Source organism: Elephantulus edwardii, unplaced genomic scaffold (genome assembly GCF_000299155.1).
Source record: "Elephantulus edwardii isolate Elephantulus edwardi_28Jun2011 unplaced genomic scaffold, EleEdw1.0 scaffold00187, whole genome shotgun sequence".
In the NCBI taxonomy this organism is placed as follows: domain Eukaryota; kingdom Metazoa; phylum Chordata; class Mammalia; order Macroscelidea; family Macroscelididae; genus Elephantulus; species Elephantulus edwardii.
Window position 1 is genome coordinate 5216184 of NW_006399937.1, and position 9006 is coordinate 5225189.

Below are 9006 nucleotides of genomic sequence, written 5' to 3' on the forward strand. Positions count from 1 at the left end.
ACTCAGCTCTATCTTTGGCAATTTCATTCTCTGACACCTACAATTCATATCATCCAGGGTCTTCCTCTCTTGTTCTATCTCTCGACCCTTACAAGTATGATATCCCTCTCCAAAGACTGTTCTTTCTGGGCAGCATGCCCATAGTATGTGAGATGGACCTTAAAAAATCCTTGCCTCCAAAGAGCAGCTTGGTTTCACCCTCTCCAGGATGAAACTCCTTGATCTCTTAGCAGTCCATGGTATATTCAATACTCTTCTCCAGCACCATAACTCAAAGGCATTGATTCTTCTTCTATGATCTTTAGTCATTGTAGTTATTCCTTTGTAATTTGGAGAGGTGTCTGAGAACAGATCTGCCCAATAAAATACATCTCCTGATATTGTGACTTCCGGTATCATGGGAGTTGATTATGGATCAGAGTAAGATGATATTGATGAAAATTTCATTCTTTTCTCTGTCTTCCATTGGTTCAATGGTAAGGATTTTTGTTTTCTTGATGTTGGGACATAACCTATATTTTTTTATTTTTGTTTGTTTAAATTTTTCTATTTATAAACTTTTTAATTGGTTTGCATATAATCATTTATGTACACTGTGCTTTGTATATGTACTTTGTTTTATGCAATTATTTGCATGCATTATATTTTTAAATAAAATTAATCACTATTTATCTATGCCTGCTATTGAGTAAAGAAAATGAAGATTTCTACCAACATCTGCTATCTGAAGTTGAGGTGCATTAACAGTAACTGATGATTGAAAGGCAAGGGTTGCAGTAAAAAAAGGGGATTGCTAGTTGAAAATAACACTTTGCTCATCAAAATGAGGCCAGCAATTGTATGATAGTGTTTTTTTATAATAGGTGATTTATTCTTTGCAAATTACCTCTATTTAAAAAAAATTTTTTTAAAAACCCACCACTCGATAATCTGTGACTGTACCCATGAATCTAACTTGATTAATTAAGCACACAAGAATAAAAAAGGCTATGCTGTTGTGTACCATCAAGTCAGAACCCTAGCTGGCCCATTGCTGACCCTCCAGCAGGTTTTCAGAGGCAGTTACTCACACAGGAGGAGATTACCCATCCTCCCATGTAGCAGCTGGTGGCCTCAAACTGCATGCCTTCAGGATAGCAGTGCAGCTTCTTGTCACTAGGTCACCAGTGCTCCCCAAAAAGACTATACTATGTGGAGAAAACAGTGGAAAAACTCACTATCAACCAGCAACAGAATAAGGACAGGGACTAACTGTGGAAGAGACCATTAATTGAGAACATGTAGTCACTTAAACGTGATATTGAATTAACCCCACCTGAATTAAGAAACCATCTCACGTACAGATTAGAAAAAGTGAATGCTAATGGAAAAGACCAGACAAATTTTACAAGAACATCATATATGTACAAAACAAAAGTTCAGCAGAAATGAGTGACACAAATCTCTGAAAATTGCTGAAACTTGAGAGAAACAAAAGATAAAGGAAGGGGGAATGGATGAAGTAAGAGAGTTAACAGAAGATTTCAAAGTGTAGAAGAGGATACAAAGCATTGGAATGAAGTGTGCATAGATGTAGAGTTAGAAAATCAAATGGGAATAATATACTAAATATGATTCACACTGAGAACTAAGAGAACTGGGTGGGAAAAATAGAGGGAGTACATAGAGAACAAAAAAAGAATTCATCTACACTAAACCATTTCCTAAAGTATTATTAGGTCAAGAATCAGCGGTAGAAGTGGAAGAAGCCCATGCTAAACTGAAGGCATTAGCAAAAATAAGGGCCTATGAATTGAGAGAATATCAATTAAGGGGTTACAATAAACACATAAAGTACAAAAGAAGCTTGTTTACCTATGCCAAGAAACTTGGAAGATAATAATCTGGATAACCAACTGAAGAGATCCATATTTGTGCAATATTTTTTTTAAAAAATCATTATTATTAATATCATATGCTAGTAAAATTTTGCTGGTAATAAACTCAAAGATAACTGGAGTGGTACAAAGATAGGGTACTGTCAGAAAATTAATCTGGCTGCAGAAAATTCTACAGAATAAGAGACGTCATTGCTGATATTCGATGGACCTTTAGTTGGCTAAAAGCAGAGATTGTCAGGAAGATATTTACTCATATTCTATTGACTGTTAAAAGACAATGAACTGGGTATGTAATAGAGTATAATAATACTGTGTATGTAACAGTGAATTATGGATAATGTTTAAAAGAATGAGAATTCTGAAATAGTTGTGCTGAGATGGAAATTGTGCATAGTCCAGGAAGTAGTGATTAGAACAGAACAGTATGATAGTACTTAGTTTAATTTAAGAAATATATGTGTCAGGGTTACATCATTTCTCCACACCTACTCAATCTGTATGCTGAGCAAATCAGATTTCTGAGAAAGTACTCTTAGAGGCAAGGGTAATGAAACTTCATCTCACATATTTTGGAAATTTTGTCAGTAGAGAGTATTCCTTGAAAAAAGACATTATACTGAAAATGGTATCAACAAAACAGAAGAAAGCTTTGAACAAGATACATTGACACAGTGATTATATTAATAGTCTGGAGTATGGCAGAAATCATGAGGATAATGCAAGATTCAGATATGTTATTCATAGGTTCATCATAGTTGTAGTGGACTAGATGGTTTCTAACTAAAACAACATTTCCTTTTTACTCAACACCATGTTACTAACCAGACTATTCTCCAACAATGATATTGTGGTATGTTGAAATTGAGTATACTGGTGTTCTTTATAAGAAAAATTCAGTAATCCAAATCAGGCTTGAAAGTAATTACTCTTTGGGGCTGTATGTATAATGGTACTGCCTTTCAAACTTGGGTGTGGGCCATGCTCTTAGGAGTGTGGCTTGAGGTCCCTATGATTTTATCTGATTTTACCTCTGCTTTACGAATCTCTGGGACATGATCTTTATTTTCTTGTTCAAAATATTCTCACTTCCCTGCCCCATCCAACTTCATTATTATGGCAGGTCTAGTTTTTCTTCTCCTTGGGCATGGCAATTCCACTTCTCACTTTATATGATAGGCCCATTCCTTAGCAAACTATAATAGCAGGTCTACATTCTAGAAACAAGTTGCTAAGTATCTGTCTCTTTAAAACCTAGCACCCAGGAGCCTTTGGCCCTACGTTGTAATACTGAGATCATCCAGTTTCACACAGTATTTGCAATATCACCTGGTCCTTTGACGTGCTTCAAAGACACTTTTTTTTTCTTTTGTTAGAGGGCAACAAATATAGTTTTGGCCTATTTTCTTCCTGTAGCATTAGAAGAAAAGTAAACAATGTTCTTTTTTTGTGTCTTTCTGTGTTCCTTTCATTCAACCAAATGAATCTATTCTGCTATGGCAGTAGGATAAAAGATATCAGTTACATGTTTCATTTATTTAACAAAAAAAATGTGTAGTCATATCCATCATGAACATTTATTTCTAGCTTATACAATAGAATTTTCCATATTTTAGATTGTTTGAATTTTGCATAGCTCATTTTCAAAGTCCAACTCCTTCTTCCCTTGTTCTGCTGTAAGAGTCGAAGAGAAACCACGTGAACTCTTTAAGATCTTACTTAGAAACATCACTAGCTAGCTATTCAAGTTCATCACATATAAGTTCCTAGTATTCAACAAACATCGAAATCTAATTCAAACTTGTTCTTTACCACTGCATAAAAACACTGCCCTTCACATGTTCCAATCACATGTTAATAATTTCCTTTTAAAAATATCATCACAGATAGGGTCCATATCTCAGTAATATTTTATGATTATTGTTATATGCACTCTGTAAGATGATAAAGTATCACTACTTCTGTCATCTTTATTCATTGTCCAATTATCTGATTGAGAGACAGTAGGTGATTGAGGAGACCATGACCTGAATCAGGCATACCTTACTCTTAAAACTGACTTCATTGCTTTTCAGCATTTTGGAGAAATCTCTCACAAGCAGACTTCTCTTATGCAATATGTCTCTTGATTTCCTTATCATTGGCAGCAATAGTGCTGATTGTTGATTCAAGCAAGATTGAATAATTGACAGCTTCAATCCTTTCTTCACCCATCTATCATAATGTTGACTGTTGGTCCTTTACTGAATATCTTTGTTTTCTTGATGTTAAAATGTAATTCATGGTGAAGGCTGCCGTCCTTTATCTTCTGCAGAAAGCATTTCATACCCTCTTCGCTTTCAATAAGCAAAGTTGTGTTATCTGCATAACACAAGTTTTAATGAGTCTTCCTACAATCCTGATGCCACATTCCTCTTCATAGGATCTGGCTTTGTGAATGAATTCTAGGATGTGGCTTTGCTTGACATAAAGATTGAATAAATATGGAGAAAGGCTACAAACCTGAGGCACATTCTTCCTAATTTTAAACAATTCAGTGTTCCATTGCTCCATTCAGACACCTTTTTAGTCTGTGCATAGATTTTATATGAGCACAACTAAATGTTCTGGGATTCCCATTGATGCCTTTTAGTTGTGTTGTTGTAGAAGAGCACTGGCTACTCCATGAACTGTTAAAAAACCAAACATATATCTTGTAAAGGGAGTAGCTAGAGTACTCCTTCCAGGCAAAAGATAGTGAAGTTTCACCTTTCATATTTTGGAAATGTAGATAGACAAGACTATTACTTGGAAAAGGACATTATCCTTGGAAAGATGGAGGGTCAGAGAAGGAGAGGAAGATCCCAAACAAGATGGATTGACATGGTGACTTCAGCAATGAGATTTAGTGTCTCAGAGATGATGAGCATGGCACAGGATAGGACAGGGTTTAGGTTGGCTGTTCACAGGGTCACTATGTGTCATACGCCCCTCGACAGCACATAACAACAAGAATAGAGATTCTTCTATAACTTTCCTCCTTTATTTCTGAACCCTCGTCAAAATCACCTTTCATCATTTTACTAGCAGTTCCTTCAAGGCAATCTATATTTTTACTATTAGAAGCTCCTTAAAACTCTTCCACTCTCTATTCATTACCAAGTTCCAAAAGCAGTTGCATGTTTTAGGTATCTATTAGAGCCGCCTCTCACTTTTCCTGTACCAAATTTTTTCTTAGTTTTCTACCATTATTTTAATAGAAATATTGCAAGGGAAAGGGTTTAGAAAGTAAAGATATGATCTGTCACAGTTTAGGAGACTAGAATTTTGAATGTAGGTTGCTAGCATTAGGGGAAAGCTTTGTTGCTCCCTGCTGCCCTGGAGGCAGATCCCTGTCTCTGTTGAGCTTCTCCTGTCTTTATGTGCTAAGCATCTCTCTTCTCCTGTCTCCCATTCTTTTGCTTACTTTTAATCATTTTATATCTCTTAAAAAATTAAGTAAAACTTGTTCTACCTTCATACTGGCTGACTAATTTAAGAAAGAGAAACCATCTCAAATGCAATTAAACCCATAGGCATAGAGATTAGAATTCATCACACATATTTTTGTTTTTGTTGGGTCCCCTAAAACGTATTTTTGGGTAACACAGTTCAATTCATAGCTGAATGGAAATAAAAAAAGAAAAAAAATGTTTCAAAGAAAGGCTTAGATAGCATCACGCTATCTGGGTAGCCTTGCTGTTGTTGTTAAGTTCTGTCGAGTTAAGGATGACTCATAGAGACCCTGTGAATAAAAGACCTGAACCCTGTTGTATAACAATGATAGCATTGTTTCTTTAAGTTCATAAGAGTTTCCAAAGGCACACTGTTTAGGAATTGGATGTCCCTCCTGCTTCAAGCCTCTCTTAATCTGGGAGCTCCACCATATACTGTTCACCATGTGTAACAATTTTGACATTTGACACAGCAGTGTCACAGTGAGATGGATAATTGTGTAGATGGAAGAAGAAACCCATTTAGCATCTGAGACTACAGGCCTAGAAGGTAGTGCTTTGGAAGATGGCAAGAAAAGGATGAAAACAAAGAGATTCAGTTCTCCAGAAAACTGACTTAGCATTTACCGTAAGGTTTTAGTCTTAATAGGAAACTGAATTTGACACTGCAACCTAGATAAATCAACTGACAGTCAATGAACTAAGGTCACAACGTAGCATAGAAATGGAACAAAACAGTTTGCTTTTTGCGTATGGGTCCTTGAATGCACACTCAAAAGAAAGACTCTTCTAGATTTTTTCCAGACTCTTTTTTTTCATTTATTTTTGGAAATGGCTAGAATTAAGTTAGTTGGGGGATAATTTGGAAGGCTGTGGTTGATACCCATTAAACTTGGGGTAAGTGTAGGTTGCATCCTTTGATGAAACTCTTCTCCTTATTGTGAATTCTGTTGTGACAGCATCTGAGGTGAAACATTGCTAAACATTGTGCCAAGAGACCTTTCAATGGATCATAAAACTACTATAAAAACTTGAAAATTGCTGCCATAAAAAAAAGAGTTATAACAAAACAGGGAACCTCCTAAATTCAGAAGCTAAGAAATACTCAGAAGTGAAAACTCTTAAACTCTTCCACATATTCTAAGGAGTTTGCAGTATAACATTCTCAAAGCCATTTGCATAGGTAAGCATTATTTGCATATATAAATTTAAAAAATCCCAGCAAATGTAGCATTATGCATATAGTTACCTAGGCTGCCCTGGAATTCATCTTTCAATTGAGTTTTTCTTAACTTCAGTAGTTATATTAGGAGTATTCCTCTCCCATACGCTTGTCACTGCTTTAAAAGTATCCTCAAAACCCCATATTATGAAAGTAGGTGTCTATGTGCCACCTGATACCCAAGAGACAAAAGGCTATGTTAAAATAGGTGATCCAGAATGATATTATCATATAAAGTCAAAGAAACTTGAAATATTAAAATATTTTTAATATTTTAAATATTCCTTACCTCTAAGGAACTCTAGTGGCTAGGAGGTAAAAAGAGGCATGACCAAACCCAAAGCATGCTGTTTGAAACCTTCAACTTAATTTATTATTAATAAATATTAGCACCAAATATATTTTCTGACAACTGTACCTTTGCTTTTACTTCAGTTTTTTTTTTCCTTTTCAGTGTTTGATTTTTAAATAAAGTTTCTGACTATTCATTAACTATTGGTAATTTGGGGTAAAATGTACAGGGATAATGCCTTTTCCATATGCCTTCTATGCAGATGCAGTTGTATGGAAATATAGTAAGTACAACACATATATTTCTGTTATAAAATTCTGAACATGCTTAAGCAATACTCATAAACACATTAAATAACAAAATTCTGAGTACTAAGAGTCTCTGTCTGCCAGCTGGGTAAGCCCCTTCTATATGTCATTTTGATGTAATGCACTTTCATTTCTGCTGTTATTAGATGCAAAGTATTTGAAGAGATGCTAGATTGAATTGAAATCTGATTACATCAGGGTTTGGGCTTTTGAGATATTGCCTATTTTTTCTGACATACACTGTTCTGTTTTCTTTTTAATCTCACAAATACATATACACATTCACACCCCTTCATTTCTATCTCCTATTCTTCACATTCATGGGTCATATGGGATTCCTGATTCTTGTTTTAAAGTGTAATCAAGATATAAAACACCATAAAGCAACATACAATAAATTCTAATGGAGAAAAGGCAAAAAGTAAAGACAGGAAGATAGAGTTTGGAAGGAAGGGAAGCAAAGGAAATACCTAGCCTTTTTTAATCTTAGCTTTTAATGGTCTATTTAAACTTGGATAAAAGCCATGGTTTGACCATTTATTCTTCTCTAAATGATAAACCTGTGGGTCACCTAAGAATATCACCATATCCACAGCATCTTACAGTGTTCATTTTCTTTATTCAAGTACCTTTTTTAGAGTTGAATTAAATCAATAGAAATACATTCCATTAGTTCTTACTGTTGCCTTAACTGTAGTTAGGAAGGCAAAGAACAAGTGGTGATTTAATATATAAAATGTGTTCACTGAAGCTAAGTAATGCTTTCATGATCACTTTCTTGTACCATTAATTTGAAAAGTCACATCTACTTATGAATTCTATATTCTAAGGAAAATTTAAGCATGTCAGTGTGTCATTATCATCTAATGTACTCTCAATATGAACAGATTATATTTATTCATTTATTTTAAATCTCAGTATCTCCACAGTGTCTTCAAGGATTGGTAAAGATGTATTTTAGCCAGTTCTGGAGATCAAAATTTGAGAGAATCAAGGTATGGAAGAAGATCTCATGCAAAAAGAATGAATGGCTGCTTTTGTATCAATAAAGAGCCTAAAAAGAAGTAATGCTTAGATTTTTAGGCACAATAACTGGCTCCAGAACTTCTACCTAGTCCAAGTTCTACTTAATTAGACCATATAAGAGACATTAAGTAAGTAAAATTTACAGGGAACACAGAAAATAAAAATGGTCATAGGTTTATTTAGAATAGTGGTGATATTACATGGGATTTTAATATGCATTGATCTTTTGCAGGACTATCTGGTTGTCTTATGTTTGGGGAAACCATCAGAAGAATTTGCTCCATGAATTTGGATTTGGGAAAAAGGGAAGTGGATCAGGTTTATGCTTTATTTGCTTAGATATGGGAAGCCTGATACTTGAAAAGAAAGTCTGTTCTCACTAACAGGCAGGGAAACCATGCAAGTTCTAAAGGCTAGAACACCTGGACAAAGAGAACTCTTATCCGAACTTAAAATTCAGTGGGACTTACTCTGCTAGATTTAAGATATGCTTTGAATTCATGTCTCATTTCTTCTCTCCACTTTATCTTTGTTTGAGATGGGAATGTTTACCTCTGTGTCTATGTTTCACATGAGCACAATCAAGTGGTCTGGGATTCCCTTTCTCCGCAAGGTCAGCAACAATTCCTTGTGCTCATGTGAAACCATACTCAGACCAGGAAGCAGTTCTCAGAACACAACAAGGGAACACTGTTGTTGTTGTTGTTGTTGTTGTTATGTGCCGTTAAGTTGTTTTCGACTCATAGTGACCCTATGTACAACAGCCCTAAAACCTGCTCTATCCTCTGCCAATTGCATTGCCTCTGAC